Genomic DNA, 19,264 nt, shown 5'->3' with positions numbered 1-19,264 from the left:
GTGCAGCAACAAACCCAGTGCAGCCAAAAATAGAGAATTTTTTGAAAAAGAACTAAATAAATGAAAAGACATACCATGTTCACGGGTCAGGTAACTCAATATTTTTTAAATTGTAAATTTTCTCTAAACTCATCTATATAGTTAGCACAATCCCAATCAAAATCCATGACCAACGGAATTGCATAGCTGAATCACTAATTGTCTCTTAAAACTTTTGTGAGAAAATGGTTTACACTGCTTCTCCTATATATCAGAGTTCAAAGCAAGACATGCGTCCCATCCTTACAGCAATGGGGCATGAAGAATAGTCCTTTAGAATGAAAGGACTCAACAGGGAAGACAGATGGAAGGAGCAGTAAATATCTGACAATAATTTAACTCACCACAGTACTGGAATCCTCTCTTGCCTGGTTCAAGGCATTTTCTATAGTGTTCTCCCTGGATTCCTTCTATTTTTACCTCCAGAGGTGACTGGATCACTGTGAATGAGTTCTCAGATGCCAGCAAGGAGGCAAGACTCTTAATAAATAAGCCAAATATCTATCCCAATGGTAGCATCGCCATTGGGGTTGACTCATTTGAGCTGACTCATTTGACTCAAAAGAGCTGACTCATTTGAAAAGACCCTGATGCTGGGAAAGATTGAGGGCAGGAAGAGAAGGGGATGACAGAGGATGAGATGGTTGGATGGCATCACCGACTCAATGGACATGAGTTTGGGTAAACTCCAGGAGTTGGTGATGCACAGGGAGTTGGTGATGGACAGGGAGGCCTGGCATGCTGCGGTTCATGGGGTTGCAAACAGTCGGATACGACTGAGCGAGTGAACTGAACTGAATTGAATTACCCCAGTGGAACTCCTGCAGCCCCATCTGAGAGTCCCAAATCTGCAGAGAAGAAAGGGCTCCTCTTTAGATTCAGATATTGAAGGTTCCAGGGTAAACATGATAACCCCACAAAATTCTCTTCAAACCAGTACTTCCCCAAAGTGAGAGCTTTTTGGAGCTACCCTGGTGCTGTTAATATGATCCACAGCCTTGCATCTGTGCTCTGGCCAACCTCAGTTCACCCAGAACCCCACCAGTCCAAGGCTCAGACCCACTTGACTTCTGGAGGGGTTTATGGTTTTTACCACCTCCCTGATCCAATCCACAACTTGATACAATATAAACATTTTGAAAAACCTACTAAATCAAAGATAGCTTTTGAACTCCAAGAATTTATTGGAGGAAGAGGGTAAATAGAAAAGGTGTGCCAAGTTATGTGTTTTATAAAATGAGCAGCTATATAAAGATATGAAGACATTTTCATTTCCCGTGACTATTTATCTTTCTAGGTCATTCAGCTGAAATATTTTAGTTATGTAATACTGATCTTGAGAATAATATTCAGTTCATAGCAGAACTTTCCTCTGAGTTTCTTTTGCACTTTGCTCAGATTCTCTGTTTTGCCATGTTATAGACAGGTCTGAGGTACAGATGTTTACTTATAAATTATTTACAGATCTGAGATCACCCTCAACCACCCCCCTTCCCTCCCCCAACAGACTGTGCGTTTCTTCTTGGGAGTAAGATCCATATTCTACTTCTTCTGGTTTCCCCCAGACCTTAGCAGAGTGTACATACTTTTAAGGTATTCAATAAATATATGAGCACTAAATTATTTAATGCTGTAAACACTGCTTATCAGAACCATGTAAAATGAGGTATTTTATTTAGGAAAATGTTTCCTAATCTCCATCTGTCTTCTTAACATGCCACTGCTGAGATTAAACAGGACTATGAGTCTTCGTCGTGTTGCATTTTTCATTATATGAGCTATCAATCAAACATTCATATCAATGACAACACTGTTTAAAACAGAGTCATTAAATCTAGGAAATTTACATAGATTCACTGAATTCTTTTATTAGGAGGTTTACTGTGTTTAACACCAAAAATATAGTTACCAAATACAGTTCAATAAATTTTGACACTATGTTATGATGAGAAGACAGAAAAACTGTAAAAATGTTCATTGGTTACTTCAGAACCATGAAGTTTTAAAAGATCTGAGGGGTCTAACTGAGAGCTGGGAGCACCACCCTAGTGAAAGGGATGTGGGCTGGACACTAACACATTTTCTGCTTTAAAAAAAATATTTCTGTTTATGATAGTGATGGTTTCAATAGTAGAGAACTAGCAACAATCTAAATCTCTAAAAAACATCCAAATTGAAGTATAGCATAGCTACCCAAAACAAGGCTTTCCATTGTTTTACTACAGAAAATATCAAACTTATGCAAGTGTACAGAAAGGTGAAAGTTTTAGTTGCTCAGTGTTGTCCGACTCTTTGCAGCCCATTGACCATAGCCCACCAGGCTCCTCTGTCCATGGGATTCTCCAGGCAAGAATACTGGAGTGGGTAGCCATTCCCTTCTCCAGGGGATCTTCCCAGCCCATGAGTTGAAACCAGGTCTCCTGCACTGGAGATAGATTCTTTGCCATCGGAGTCACCACGGAAGTCCACAAGTGTACAGAAGAAGCACACAGAGGTCCCATAAGGACTTGCATGCAACAAACATCAACCAAGTGCTAGCCTGTATTCTCTAGACCTGTTTCATTGGCCTCACTCCCCTTCTCTGATTATTCTGAAGAAATTGTCAAGCTGAATGTTTTCATCATAAACATTAATGCAAGATTTTTGAAGAATTTATGATGAACTCTTAAACTTTTAATGTTTTACATGAAAACTCAGATTACAAAAATCTATATAAAATGCTATCCCAATAACTTTTCATGTGTGTGTGTGTATACACACACACACAAATAGTTTGATAGAGAAAAAAAGTGGTGTTAATAAATAAAATTTTAAGAGGGTATTATCTGAAAATTGTGAGTTTATATTTGTTTGTACTTTTCAAATTTTCTATAATGAATAGGTTCTTTGTCTTCAGTCCTCAAATGTTTTTACAAAAATGTATCTAAATTATACCTTAAGAAAGCTGGTAAAAAAAATAAATGGTTATCTTTAAAAACCACTCCACTTTTCCAGGCCAACCTCTGAAATGGGTCATCTATTGAAACAGATAAGTTCATCAACGTGTCTCCTTTGTCCAAAGAGATGGGCCATGGGTTGCTGTAGAAACTCTCTGCATCAGGTAAGAAGAGCTCTGGCTTGGAAGTCTCATATGTCTGCTCATCCCCCTGCATCTGATCAAACCCGTTAAGATAGACTTGGTGCCTATCCTATGTTGAAAAATGCCGGTCACCCCAGAGGAAGTGGAAGACAGCCAATCTCATCTTACAAAGTAGTTTTTCAAACCCTTCTGAATCTGGGTCATCACCACAGATGATGCAGGGCAAGTGCTGATCTCCTGGAGAAGTCCAGGACAAGAGTAGCTGGAGTCTTTGCTATGTCTTCTGGAAGCACTGATAAAGGTGCAGCTGCAGTCCTCCACTCCTTTCTTTCAGAAATCCAATCAGATATGGCCAAACCAGTACCCAAAGTGGGGGAAAAAATGTCATGCTGGACCTATTTTGCAATTTTGGGGATTTAGTCACAAAACATCTCTAACATGTGTTACATAAGTATTTCTACTTAAATTTTAAAAATATATATGAACAAAGAAAAAAAAAAAACCTGAGAATAGCAAGGACTCCATCTTCTGATTCTATTAATATCTTGTAACTGGATAAGATTTTGAATTCACACAAACGTGTGCACATGCAAATGTATCCACATGCATACAAAGTCACATGGCTCATTTTTTAATATGAAAGAGAAGTTTTAGGAAGGACTTGAGAGCATAAAGCACTTGAAATGCTCACATTTCTGTAAAGATGTCTACTGCTGCAAATGCAACAAGATTTCTTTCCATGTGGAGTTTAGAGGACAAGGATTATATAAAATAGCAAACCCAATGTCACTTGCATCCAGTCCTGATGAGGATGCAATGATCTATTTCTACTGTTCATATCACAAGAGATATGTTTGAACATATCTCTTGATATGAAAGAGATATGTTCATAAACAGATACCATTTCTCTTTTATTAACATATACCTTCACAGGTGTCAGCAACTCTGGAGATTTTAGAATAGAAACAATTGAGAGGAAAAAATGAAAAATGAACTTGCTATATGGCTATTTTATCTTTCTGAATCTCAATTTTTTTTTCACCTTGAAAGTCTAAACTAGGAAAGTAACTATCGCATTGAACAAAGGTATAGATTTGGATGGATTAGAATCACAGATATCTGAGATACTCGGTTGGAGTTTGCCTTTTCTCTGCTTTATCTTTCCTGAAAAGATTAAGATCCTTTTAAATTAGTGGACAAAAACAGCTTGATCAACTAATATGCCTCCTCATATTGTAGCTAAATTGTAGAGTTAGAACAGGAACATTCGGATTTTGCCACTGCCAGGACATTAAGTGTCATTCATCCAACAGATAGCGGGCACTTACACGCTAGGTGTTTGCTTAGGTTCTGGAGACACCACAGTGGAAACCCACCGCTCCCGGCCATCCTGCTTCTCTGGAATGTACGTGCAGTGGCTTGTTCCAAACAGGTTTGACTATTTATTTAATTTCATAACAAGTTTCTGTGTTCCCAGAAAATATTCAGAAACTCAAAGTAATGGGTATACAGACAACATCAAGCTACTTCTCTTTTATTGATTCCTATTGAAATTAATCTTTTATTATTCATCAAAGGAAAGATCCTTCTAAATATGCCACTAATAACAAACTCTAGAACTAAAAGCTTATAGTTCCTTTAGTGTTTCAGAGGGATGGTCTTAATCATAATCCGATTGACTATTAAGTGCTCATGGTATGGTTTGATCAGCAAATTATATGTTATTTCTGTCTGTTACCATCTGGGAAAATAGTACATCTTTCAAGAACATCTTTAGTTTATGCCACAAGGGTGAATAATAACTGTTTACTTGGTTATTACAAAGTAACTGATGGGGAAATAAACAATGCAAAAGATTTTGGATAAAATGGGGAAGCCAGTTAGAGAAAATGAATGTGTTACAGATAATAGCAATAATTTGAGCTCCAATATGGAACAATCAAGATCTTACTGTATTTGGCATCTACTGCACAGTGAGTCAGTTCACACTGACTCTTCCTAAATCCAAGTCATATGTCCTTATTTAAAAAGCCATCTGTATTACCAAGTAGCACGCCATTTATTTCCAAATGATGAGAATTTGGAATATAGAAAGTATAGAATAAAGAAGTATAGAAACTTCTCATAAAAGTCTACAACTATTGCATTTCCAGTGGAAGCAATGATTGTTTTTGTCTAACTCATATAAATAATCTACTTCAGTGTTTTTTTAATCTCATTCTAATCTCAAAACCACACAGGGAGGCTCTGCCAGTTACAAAACCATCATATTCAAAACAAAACAAAACAAAACTACCATGCACCATAACAGTCACCTACAGTTAAAGACAGGAGAGAGATGAAAGCAAGGAGTCAGGCACTTAATTGGGAATTTCAGGGTGCTCTAAAACACGTTCTTAATGAAAGAGATGAAATATCATCACCAAAAATCAAAACAAAACCTCCCATTATAGATGACTAATTTGATAAGAGATTAAAGTGTGAGAAAGCTGACTAGTTTTTAGTTACCTAAAGTGCAATGGCCAGACTCCTACTAAAACATCTTGCTGAGTTAAAAGTATCCTGCAAGTTTAAGACAATAAATGATTATTCATGCCTGTGAAAACTCTGAGTGTACAGGTTTAAGGCACAGGGAGGGGACTGGGTAGGACAGAAAACACAGGCAAGCAACACTAACATTCTCATTGGCCTTGAAATGTTTTGGCATTTTATTTTGAGCATAAAACACTCCAGAGTTTTATGCCTACACTGAAATTAAATTTTCTAACTCCACCCAGATTATTTTTCCACTTGACATGTATACTATAAACACTGCCTGTGTTGACATCTGCATTCAATTCAGTAAAGTTTAATTTCTATATTTTCTTTCCTCATAACAATATAACATTTTTTGGACTTGAACAACAACTGAAAAAACTCCTAAAATAGCTACTTTAACAAAACCTCTATTTCCTAACACAACACTGAAACATTTTGTCTATCATTTAAATGGTCCTTTCTGTGTTACCAAGTCAAATAAAAAACTAATCTATAATAAATGAAAACAGGACTAATCATCCTACTAATCCTCTATTATGTACAGTCCAAAACATTTAACAAACGTTTTAAGTCTAATTTTAACAGGGTCTGCAGTCCCACATATTTTAAGGTTTATGGTGTAAAAGCAATATTTTGTATTGTTAGAAAACTTTTCAGCTCCTGCTCTTGGTTCAGTGAGGTGGAAAAACAAATGTCCTGTTAAAACTGTGAAGTCAGACTCAGGTTTCCCGAAGTCGTACTTGTTTAAGGTATCTGTGGTAGACTGAAGATCAGGAAATCTTTGACACTGCCCCCAAGGAGAGGAGGTGTTTCTGTTTCTCTCTCCCACCCACAGTTCTCAGTGGGCTCTGCTGTGACTAATAGAATGCAGTGGGAGTGACATCGTGCTAGTTTCTGAGACTGAGCTTTAGGAGACTGACAGCTTCCTCTTCTTGTCTCAGAACACCCTGAGCCAAGGGAAGTCAGACTACCTAAAGTTGCCATGCTGGGGGAGTGTCACCTGAGAAACATCTAGAGAGGTTTTGCTACTGCTACTAAGTCATTTCAGTCGTGTCTGACTCTGTGTGACCCCATAGACGGCAGCCCACCAGGCTCCTCCGTCCCTGGGATTCTCCAGGCAAGAATACTGGAGTGGGTTGCCATTTCCTTCTCTAATGCATGCATGTATGCTAAGTCGCTTCAGTCATGTCTGACTCTGTGCGACCCCATGGATGGCACCCAGCTCCCCTGTCCACAGGATTCTCCAGGCAAGAATACTGCAGTGGGTTGCGATTTCCTTCTCCAGGAAAACAGTGATGCTAACCATTCCCAGCTGTTTCCACTCTCTGGCTCAGGATGCAACAGACACTGTGGAGCTATGACAAGTCTCTACCCACAATACTCTGCCCACAGCCATGGCAATAACAGTAATAAAACAGTTGTTTCAAGTCTTAAGTTTTGGAGTAGTTTTTTATGTGCAGTAGCTAATTAGATCCTTCTATCTAAGTTTCTCTACTTCTCCTAGATACTTTATCTATTTTCCTTGAATTGCAGTGTATTCTGCCAAGATCTGGAGAGAATTTAAAGGCTATCTCTGTACATCCCGCATCTGTGAATATGGAGTAGAGTCCAGACATCTACATTTTTAATGCTTTCCTTCTGTAACTTAGATGTACATTAACTTTGAAGAATCACTAGTATTAAGTTAATTAAACAATAAGAGTATTAGATTGAAGTGACCTTAATGCCTTAGCAGCAAACCAAAAATCTAAGCCTGTAATGCCTCAAAGTTAGGAAACTGAAACCTAATTACAACCCATGACAAACACCAAATAGACTTTCCCAAAGAAGGCAACCACTCACACTACAGCCAATCAAACAATTTCCTAACTTTGGTTCCATGTCTTCTCTATAAAAGTCCTTGCCCCAGCCCCTGTTAGTAGAGTACTCCTAACCATTTTCAGTTGATGCTGCTGATTCCAGTTGATTTTTGCTCATAAAATCTTAACTTTGTAAATATGTTCCCACTTGTCTGTTAACACTGGCACAGCAGAATGAGCCTGTCAATAACTAGGTGTGTTTGTTCAGATCCAAATTCACTGGCTGAAGCCCTCTGGCTCTGAAGTTCTGTGCCCAACTCTGGCTCATGTTGTTTCCTAGAACTTGGCTTGAAAAGGTACAGATGATAAAATTTGTTTATGCATATAACAGATTTCTATGTGACTAATGAATGCATATAATAGCTAAAGCAAACCTTGATTCTCAATTAATACCGGTCAAGTATAGGGACTATTTTATGTTCTAGGAATAAGAAGAAATATAAAATTTGCTACAGTTTCTGCCCTTAATCAGCTTACAATTTATCTGAGGCATTAAAATGAATCATGAATGCAAGAAGAAAAGGAAACTTCAAAAAAGTTAAATATTGAATAGCCTTTCTTTCCTTTCAGTTGTTACTGTTTGTTTTTCCTCCCGCTCCTGTCACAATTGCAATAGTGAGAAAGGAGATTTGTGGAGGGTTAGCAGAGGAATATGCAATTATTTACTCTTTTAATCCAAGGTCTATGTTCAGACAAAGCCAACCTAGCAGAAAGTTTCAGATGCAGATATGTAAATGTGTCTCCAAGGCAACATTCTATGTGACAGTTGTGCCTTTCACATTCCATTTATTTTTTATTTGAAGAAACCTTAAGATATAGCTGGGAGGCTTCTGTTTCCATGTTTACTGTAGGAATCTAACTGCCTCAGTCAGTTCCCCCTGAATGGGGTCCCACGCAACAGGAGTTCTGGGAAGCATCCTTCTCTCAATTTTGACTTCCAGAAAGCTTAGGGCCGCATGACAGCTTCATAAGAACATTCCTTCACTTAACATTATTTATAAAGAATCCTCTTGCCCTGGGCACATTTTTCAAAGTTGGAGTGAGCAAGGCCCTTGCTCTCCTGGAGTTGGTATTTCAACTGTGGAAGGATGATAACAACACATAAACACATATGTGAACAAGAAACTACTTGGTTTTGATGACTGCTCCAAAGAACATAAAGCAAAGGGAGGTGACAGAGGTGACTGAAAAGCTTATGAGGACAAGGTGGTCAGTGAGACAATCTCTGAAAAACTGATATCTCAAAAGAGACCCACAGCACATAAAGGAGTGATCAAAAGATCTGGGAAACTGACCGGTGCAAGAATAGGAAAGAGCAAAGGCTCTGAGAGGTAGGCCAGCGTGGCTGTTAGGTCTGTGTGTCCGGGTTTTGTTTGCCTTGCTTTGGCTTCCTAATTTATTTTTTGGACGGGCTCTAATTCTTGTTTTATAGTTATTTTATTGAATATACTTTGCCTCAGTTGTCTTTGGTCTTTTATAGAATGAAGAAAGATTGCCAAAGGAGTTAAATGGTTTTGGCAAGACACAATTCTTTGTTCAAAGCCCTAGTACATTCTCTGCAACACTGTTTGCCCAGAATATTTTAAATTGCATGTGTGGTTGGCACTGAATTTCTCTTGGACAGTATTATTCTCAGTTCAGTTCAGTCACTCAGCTGTGTCCGACTCTTTGCGACCCCATGAATCGCAGCACGCCAGGCCTCCCTGTCCATCACCAACTCCCGGAGTTCACTCAAACTCATGTGCACTGAGTCAGTGATGCCATCCAATCATCTCATCCTCTGTCGTCCCCTTCTCCTCCTGCCCCCAATTCCTCCCAGCATCAGGATCTTTTCCAGTGAGTCAACTCTTCGCATGAGGTGGCCAAAGTACTGGAGTTTCAGCCTCAGCATCAGTCCTTCCAATGAACACCCAGGACTGGTCTCCTTTAGGATGGACTGGTTGGATCTCCTTGCAGTCCAAGGGATTCTCAAGAGTCTTCTCCAACACCACAGTTCAAAAGCATCTTCAGCACTCAGCTTTCTTCACAGTCCAACTCTCACATCCATAGATGACCACTGGAAAAACCTTTGATGGCAAAGTAATATCTCTGCTTTTGAATATGCTATCTATGTTGGTCATAACTTTCCTTCCAAGGAGTAAGCGTCTTTTAATTTCATGGCTGCAATCACTATCTGCAGTCATTTTGGAGCCCCCAAAAATAAAGTCTGACACTGTTTCCACTGTTTCTCCATCTATTTCCCATGAAGTGAAGTATTATTCTAACCTTACTCAAATCAAATGGCCCAAAGTTGCTTATAAATTTAAGGTACTAACTCCATAATTTTAATCAGAAAGACCTCAAAGAACTATTGATTCAAGTGCTTTGATCAGAAGTAGAGAAGTGTTGATCAGGTGAATCACTTGGCAAGAATTTAGAAGGATAATCTTAAACAGCAAATCACTGGAAAAAAATGTGTTCCACATTTTTAAGGACCAACTTCATATCACTAATGTTAACTTTAACAATTTGATGAAACAATTTCAGCTGGTATATTAGCATGTGGCATGTAATTAATGAAACTATGAAAATATATGAGTATGATATCACTCATATGTGGATTCTAAAATATGACAAGAGTGAACTTATCTTGGAAACAGAAACAGACTCAGAGATACAGAAAACAAACTTATGGTTACCAAAGGGAAAAGGTTGGGGGAATGGATGGATTGGGAGTTTGGGATTAGGAGATACAAACTATTATATATAGGATGGATAAACAAGGTCCTACTGTATACCACAGGGAATCATATTCTGTATCCCATTATAATCTATAAAGGTAAAGAACATGGAAAAGAATGGGTGTGTGAGAGTATATATATATTATATATATATATAATACTGATAAAATAATATAAAACTGAATCACTTTGTGTAATAAAGCATCAAATAGCACAACATTGCTGTATAGTAGAAATCAACACAACATTGTAAATCAACTATACTTTGATACAATAAAATTTAAAAAAATAAATTATATGTGTATTTATACAATCTTTGTGTGAGTGTCACATTATGGAGCAGGGAAGATGAAACAGTGGGAAAGGATGGAACAAGAATAATCAGGAAACGTTATGCTGAGACAGAGGTTCCATCAGTCATGGAGCCCTACTATACAGCACGTACTTTGTACTCATTATCTGCAATGCTCACTGCAGATGAAATTTATTATCCTCATTGTACAACTGAACAGACTGAGGTGGGAGGCTGGTTAAATGCTCAGAGGTACACATTTAGGAAGAGTAAGATCACTATCTCAGCAGAAAGTATTTCTGGAGGATCTTCTGTGGATAAAATATTGTATCAGCTGTTGGTCAAGAGGACAAAGTAGAAGACTTTTTATCTTGAGCTTACAGCAGAATTAGAGAGTACACACGCTTCAGTGTGTTTGAATTTAATGTATATTAGATGAAAAAAGAGGGCTGGTGCAGAAGACCATGCTCTCAAAGAATACTGGTCTGGTTAATCAACTAAAGTTTGACTTAACCAGTCTCCTTTCTCTTTGTTTGTGTAGATGAACACTGTGTTCATTTCCAAGGCAAACCATTCAATATCACAGTAATCCAAGTCTATGCCCCAACCAGAAATGCTGAAAAAGCTGAAGTTGAACGGTTCTATGAAGACCTACAAGACCTTTTAAAACTAACACCCAAAAAAGATGTCCTTTTCATTATAGGGGACTGGAATGCAAAAGTAGGAAGTCAAGAAACACTTGGAGTAACAGGCAAATTCAGCCTTGGAATACAGAATGAAGCAGGGAAAAGACTAATAGAGTTTTGCCAAGAGAATGCACTGGTCATAACAAACACCCTCTTCCAGCAACACAGGAGAAGACTCCATACATGGACATCACCAGATGGCCAACACCGAAATCAGACTGATTATATTCTTTGCAGCCAAAGATGGAGAAGCTCTATACAGTCAGCAAAAACAAGACCAGGAGCTGACTGTGGCTCAGATCATGAACACCTTATTGCCAAATTCAGACTTAAATTGAAGAAAGTAGGGAAAACCTCTAGACCATTCAGGTATGACCTAAAAAATTCCCTTACAATTATACAGTGGAAGTGAGAAATAGATTTAAGGGACTAGATCTCATAGATAGAGTGCCTGATGAACTATGGACGGAGGTTCATGACATTGTACAGGAGACAGGGTTCAAGACCATCCCCATGGAAAAGAAATGCAAAAAAGCAAAATGGCTGTCTGGGGAGGCCTTACAAATAGCTGTGAAAAGAAGAGAAGTGAAAAGCAAAGGAGAAAAGGAAAGATATAAGCATCTGAATGCAGAGTTCCAAAGAATAGCAAGGAGAGATAAGAAAGCCTTCCTCAGAGATCAGTGCAAAGAAATACAGGAAAACAACAGAATGGGAAAGACTAGAGATCTCTTCAAGAAAATTACAGATACCAAGGGAACATTTCATGCAAAGATGGGCACGATAAAGGACAGAAATGGTATGGACCTAACAGAAGCAGAAGATATTAAGAAGAGGTGGCAAGAATACAAAGAAGAACTGTACAAAAAAGATCTTCACGACCAAGACAATCACGATGGTGTGATCACTGACCTAGAGCCAGACATCCTGGAATGTGAAGTCAGGTGGGTCATAGAAAGCATCACTATGAACAAAGCTAGTGGAGGTGATGGAATTCCAGTTGAGCTATTTCAAATCCTGAAAGATGATGCTGTGAAAGTGTTGCACTCGATATGCTAGCAAATTTGGAAAACTCAGTAATGGCCACAGGACTGGAAAAGGTCAGTTTTCATCCCAATCCCAAAGAAAGGCAATGCCAAAGAATGCTCAAAGTACTAAACAATTGCACTCATCTCACACGCTATTAAAGTAATGCTCAAAATTCTCCAAGCTAGGCTTCAGCAATACGTGAATCGTGAACATTTAGATGTTCAAGCTGGTTTTAGAAAGGCAGAGGAACCAGAGATCAAATTGCCAATATCTACTGGATGATTGAAAAAGCAAGAGAGTTCCAGAAAAATATCTATTTCTGCATTATTGACTATGCCAAAGCCTTTGACTGTGTGGATCACAATAAACTGTGGAAATTTCTGAAAGAGATGGGAATACCAGACCACCTGACCTGCCTTCTGAGAAACCTGTATGCAGGTCAGGAAGCAACAGTTAGAAATGGACATGGAACAACAGCTTGGTTCCAAATAGGAAAAGGAGTATGTCAAGGCTGTATATTGTCACCCTGCTTATTTAACTTCTATGCAGAGTACATCATGAGAAACGCTGGGCTGGAGGAAGCACAAGCTGGAATCAAGATTTCCGGGAGAAATATCAATAACCTCAGACATGCAGATGACACCAGCCTTATGGCAGAAAGTGAAGAGGAACTCAAAAGCCTCTTGATGAAAGTGAAAGAGGAGAGTGAAAAAGTTGGCTTAAAGCTCAACATTCAGAAAGCTAAGATCATGGCATCTGGTCCCATCACTTCATGGGAAATAGATGGGGAAAGAGTGGAAACAGTGTCAGACTTTATTTTTTGGGGCTCCAAAATCACTGCAGATGGTGACTGCAGCTATGAAATTAAAAGATGCTTACTCCTTGGAAGGAAAGTTACGACCAACCTAGATAGTATATTCAAAAGCAGAGCCATTACTTTGCCAGAAAAGGTCCATCTAGTCAAGGCTATGGTTTTTCCAGTGGTCATGTATGGATGTGAAAGTTGGACTGTGAAGAAAGCTGAGCACCTTAGAATTCATGCTTTTGCACTGTGGTGTTGGAGAAGACTCTTGAGAGTCCCTTGGACTGCAAAGAGATCCAACCAGTCCATTCTAAAGGAGATCAGTCCTTGGTATTCATTGGAAGGACTGATGCTAAAGTATTCAAACTCCAATACTTTGGCCACCTCATGTGAAGAGTTGACTCATTGGAAAAGACTCTGATGCTGGGAGGGATTGGGGGCAGGAGGAGAAGGGGAGGACAGAGGATGAGATGGCTGGATGGCATCACCGAGTTGATGGATATGAGTTGTGTGAACTCCGGGAGTTGGTGATGGACAGGGAGGTAATGCAATTCATGGGGTCGCAAAGAGTTGGACATGACTGAGTGACTGAACTGACTGAACTGATAGGCTTCAGACAAGTAGAGAGAAAGCTGCTCCCACACTGTTTCCTCCACCATTTCCTCAGCCTAGATAACTCCACTCAGTTAGTAGAGAACCTTTAGAAAAAGGGATAAGAAAGAAAGTTAAGCATCCTGTTCTGTTCACATCGGCCAAATATCTATTTGCCATTTATAGCAGTTTCACACTCTGCAACTTTCTGATTATGTTTTGAACATAAGATTTCAAAACCCACTTTATTATGTACAGTCCCATTTGGCAAGCAGTCACACACACACACACATACACATACACACATATATATAGAAATATAATATATTCCAATAAATAAATAAATATATATATATATCCCAATATATAAAATCAAGTCCTTTGTAATTAAATTGCTTTCTGGTTTTCTGAGTGTAAATTATATCTGCAGGCAGTATTCTCAAACATTTCTCTACAATCAAGACTATATGTGGTTGACTGGATAGCTAAATAATTTTGAAAATATTGCTCTTATCACTTTCAATTAGGGGGATTTATTGAATGTTATACAAATATATTGAGAAATAACCTTTTAAAATTCACTGCTATAGGTTAATGGGCATACTGCTTTGTGAAGCTTGACAAAAGACACACATTTCACCCTAGGCTTACAGAATCACAGTTTTAAAATCATTTCCTTCAAGCACAAAATAAATTGAGCTGCAGAAAAACATAGCTTTTATTGAACTGTGAATAAATGACATACTTAAATAATTTCTTAGCTGTAGCCATTCATGAAAATTCATATCACTATTAAGCTTTATTTTTTCTTTTAATTCTAAGCCAGAAAGATTTCCTGATATTTAATTTTTCATCTTTCATAAAAGAAGGGTATATAATAGACACCAACTCTTACTTTACTAAAGTAAAATATTATTCACAAAAGCACTGGCTTTCAGTTGCTTTTATTATCTGTGAATTTCAGATCAAGGAACCAATTCAAATTATTTGTTTAGTGCCTCAGTTCAGTTCAGTTCAGTCGCTCAGTCGTGTCCGACTATTTGCGACCCCATGAATCGCAGCCTGCCAGGCCTCCCTGTCCATCACCAACTCCCGGAGTTCACTCAGGCTCATGTCCATCGAGTCAGTGATGCCATCCAGCCAAGTGCCTACTACATTCAAAGTAATATTATCAAAATAAAGGACAAATAAGGCACAATCTAGTCGAGGAAAAAACAAATAGAATAAAAAATAGTTCCATCCAAAATAGTAATTAAGGACTGTTACATATAAGGTGGGCTTCCCAGTGTTGCTAGTGGTAAAGAATGTGTCTGCCAGTGCAGGAGAAGTAAGAGACATGGGTTCAATCCCTGGAGGAGGGCATGGCAAAGCACTCCAGTATTCTTGCCTGGAGAATCCCCTGGACAGGGGAGCCTGGAAGGCTACAGTTCATAGGGTTGCAAAGAGTCAGACATGACTGAAGAGACTTCGCATGCATGCACATATAAAGTAGTCTATGATTCCATTTGAAAAAATTAACAAAAATGAACTAAATTCATTGCACAGCCAAGAAAGAACAATCAATGTAAAATGCTTACTAAGGATTCACTTTGGTCAGACTAAATGCAACCCCTGTTAGCAGCAACTAATTACGGCTTCCTAAATCATTACCTTTTAAGTACAAGGCAAACAGCATGCAGTAATCAGCTACAAATGAAAGATAAGATGAATATTGAGTGTTAGTATTATTAACACTATTATTATTAACAAAGGAAAGAAAATACTTTCAAAATAAAATATACATATCAGAAGTCATCCAAAAATCCACAGTATTTAGTATTTTCAAATTAGTTCAATTTCACTAGGAATTTGTTAGCAATTAATATCAGAAGATGCCACAAGACTCTTTTAAAGCAATATGTATGGATATTTTTGTTGTTTGCCTGGTGATAACATGTATAAAACCTTAATACACTATAATTTAATTTTTTTAACTTTTTATTTTATATTGGGATATAGCTGATTATCAATGCTATGTTAGTTTCAGGTATACAGCAAAGTGATTCAGTTATACATACATAAGTATCTAATCTCTTTCAACTTCTTTTCCCATTTAGGTTGTTACAAGGTATTGAGCAGAGTTCCCTCGTTTTACTTTTTAAAGCCAACCTTAACACAGTTCCTGTTGTGGTTCTCAGCTATCATCAGAAGCTTCCCTCCACCCAGCTGCTGTCCCACTCCTGGGACCATTGTCTGGTTAGAATTTGGAGGACTTGATACGAAACCCCCCTTGTACAGCGGTTATCAGTAGATATGGAACCTTCCGCTCTCCGCTTGTGACAGAGGTTGTACACAAAGACTGTAATCTGTCCACACCAAAACTACTGTAAAATTGCAGGGAGGCCCCAGAGGACTCCTTCGAGGATAAACATGCCTTTCTCAGTAATCTCCTTAGGAACAGCTCCTCTCCACCTCCTCCACCTCCAGTTTCTGGACTAACCTTTTCCCAGTGCTTAAAGTTTGTTCCTTATCCCTTGAACTACCAATTGTCAGCTAAACTTATATTGTTATTTTTCTGTTCATTTTGCACTGCTGAATGAACAGCACTTGATCTCATCCCTGAGTTTTTACCCTCGGCCCAGCTTGGGCATTGGACAGGGACTCTGACTTGCCACCCACTCAGGCACCAATTCACAGCTTGTGGAATCTTCCGGTAGCAAGCGCTTGACCCCAATGTTTTCCCTTTGTATTACTGAGTACTTAGGAGCCCCAGAGATGGGGAAGGCTGCTGGCCTGGCTGATTTCTCCTCTGTTTCTTGGCGACTGTCTCACTACACATAAAACCTCTAGAAACCGGTATTTGGCTATTTCCCTACCAGCATCACACGCTAGAGCTCAGCTTAGAGGATGCCCATTCACAGAAATCCCAGAACCATGACAGCATGCAAGTGCTTTTTGGGTACAGACTGGTGTCTGCAGGACCTGTACTATGGTGGGATCTGCTACTATTTATTCCACACACCCAACCGCAGCAAAGATGGGGAGCAAAAGAAATGCGAACTCATGATGCTGTTTACATGGGTGTTCAGGCTGTGAGAGTAAGAAGCATATAAACAAGTCTGTTCTGAACAAGCCTGCAGTCTAGTGAGCCATCGTGTGCGTTCTGTAGCATCTTCTGTGAGTGGAGGCAGAGACACAGCACACAACGATTTTCCTCCCACAACTTTCCACTGCCAGTTTATAGTTACAGATTTTTATAAGATCACAGCTGTTCGATCAAAGGTCAAACATAGAAATTATTTCATGTAAGCCAGTATTTTACAAGTTCTTGTGTGTTTTAGTAATCCTGTATCTCCTGAAATACATTTCAGCACTCTTATTGTTGAGAATACACTGCATTTGCGTGAGTGCTAAGTCATTTGTCGTGTCTGACCCTGTGCAACCCTATGGACTGCAGCCCGCCAGGCTCCTCTGTCCGTGGGATTCTCCAGGCAAGAATACTGGAGTGGGCTGACATTTCCTTCTCCACACTGCATTTTTCTACAGCCTAAATAAAAGTGTTTGCATATAAATACATAATTTGGTGGCCTACTTCTATTCTATAAACAGTATACTTTGTTATTGTTAGCATTCTAAAGTAGATAAGGTAAAACAAGTGCAGTTGATAATAAAAAAGATATGAAATAAACATGTGAATTTATTCAGCATATCATTCTGTACTATTTTGAATATTATTATTATTAACACATTATTACCCCCAAATAAAGCACACTTATTTATATTGGAATTATAAATCCCATTTTCTACATGGGAGAGTTGAGAACAGGGATTCCAAATAGCATCTATCTAAAGAATTAGGCATGACTGCCAGACTGCAAAATTGTCTCTCTAAACTACATAGTGAAGATTTTACAAGTATAACAGAATGAAGTTCATGAAATATCAGACCATAACATCCAAGCAATCTTGAGCAATTTTAATTTATATAAAGAACCTACTCAAATTAACATTTGCAGTTTTTTTTAGATCATTACTAGAGGAAAACTTTTTTAAAAAATTAAAATTTTATTGAATCTTTATACTTTCCATTTTAAAGTTAGCAAAAACTACCAGGAAACACCATAATCCATACCCTTGAGGAAAAAATAATGAAAGTGATAACTATTGAAAATATGTTTAATTTCAGAACTAACTCCCTTCCTTAATAAGAATTAGAAAAACAGCTACAATTTTCCCAATATGTGTAAAATTCTGCACCCACAATTAAAAATGCGAGCTCTAAATTAATGTTACGTGTTTAAGAGTAATTTATCATACTATTTGTTCCCTATCATCATGTGCTGCTTAATTCTTTTGCCTTTGTTAAAACTGTTGCCTCTAAATGGAATGTCCTCCACCCTGTATCTATTCAAGTCAAGGCCCACCAGCTCAGCTCAAACTGACATCGCCCTGGACTTGCCTGGTGGTCCAGTGGTTAAGAATCCTTCTGCCAATACAGGGGACACAGGTTTGATCCAGGGCCCCTGGAAGATTACACACGCCACAGGCAGTTGAGCCACAACTGCTGAGCCCATGCACCCTGGAGCCTGTACTTGGCAACAAGAGACAAGTCACTGCAATGAGCATACCCAAAGCAGACAAAAATTTAAAATAAAAACAAAAAAACCTGACATTGCCTTTCTCTATTTTTTTTTTTTTTGCTCAGACTATCTATACTCTGCTGTTAAGCCTTTCCTTGATGCTTTTTCACTACTTCAGAACTTAATAATACACTATTTACATATTGTTTGTTAGTTAAATACTCATGACTTCAACAAGTTTCAAGCAGGTGACTATTCCCATTCATCTCCATCATCTTTAGCATGATGCCAGGCATAATGTAGTTCCTCAGCAAATACTCAGCAAATCACTCCTTGCGTCTCCTGGGTTTTAGCCCAGTGACAGGAACTGCCTCCCTGCAAAGTAGCAAGAATATGAGGATAGCTGTCTTTATGGCCAAGAAATTCCAGACTTCAACTGTCTATTCAGTTTCCTTCGGATTACCTTATACTCAGTAGATTTGAAGCTGAAAGCAAGTGATGAAAATGTCTGTGAAAAAGTTGAGGAAAAATCATGAAAAACACGGCTAAAAAGAGATGGATTGCTGATATAAAGCACTAGTTATAGTGACCTGGGTGCACTTTCCGTACCTTCTTCCTATTATTTTACAGCATCTCAGAAGCTTCAGGTTAGGTCGAAGTACCATTATGTCCGTTTGTCTTCTTTTAGTCTTAGTATCAGGCAGAGGCCCAAACTATCAGACAGGAAAGGAGGCATTTAATACCTTACAATTATGTTGCTGTGGCAACTATCCAGGTTTGCCTCCCACTCAGTAGTGTCTCTGGAAATTGAACGTGGATTAGAATGCTTGGGGGACTGTTTGAACTGTAGATTCATGTTCACTAGATCTGGATGGGGTGTGAGAGTCTCTATGTGTGATAAGCTTGCAGGTGCCACTGCTGCGGGTCTAGAGATGACTTCTTAGATCCAGGCCTAAAGATTCTGAGTTAGAGGTCTCGGAGGTGGGGGGACGGGGTGGCCTGAGTATCTACGCTCTTAGAACATGCTGAGTGATCTAAAGAAGATCTTGAACTGACAAAAACTGGAACGCACT

The 19,264-nt window shown here is 38.7% G+C and overlaps 1 protein-coding gene across 2 annotated transcripts in view; it reads right to left on the bottom strand.

The window, feature by feature from the left end:
• The window catches only part of PLCB1 (phospholipase C beta 1), an 861,266-nt gene that overhangs the window by 435,567 nt on the left and 406,435 nt on the right, over nt 1-19,264 (bottom strand).

The sequence above is a fragment of the Bos taurus genome, chromosome 13 (assembly GCF_002263795.3).
Source record: "Bos taurus isolate L1 Dominette 01449 registration number 42190680 breed Hereford chromosome 13, ARS-UCD2.0, whole genome shotgun sequence".
Taxonomy (NCBI): domain Eukaryota; kingdom Metazoa; phylum Chordata; class Mammalia; order Artiodactyla; family Bovidae; genus Bos; species Bos taurus.
Note: the sequence above shows the minus strand (reverse complement) of the source record. Positions and strands in the feature narration are given on the sequence as shown.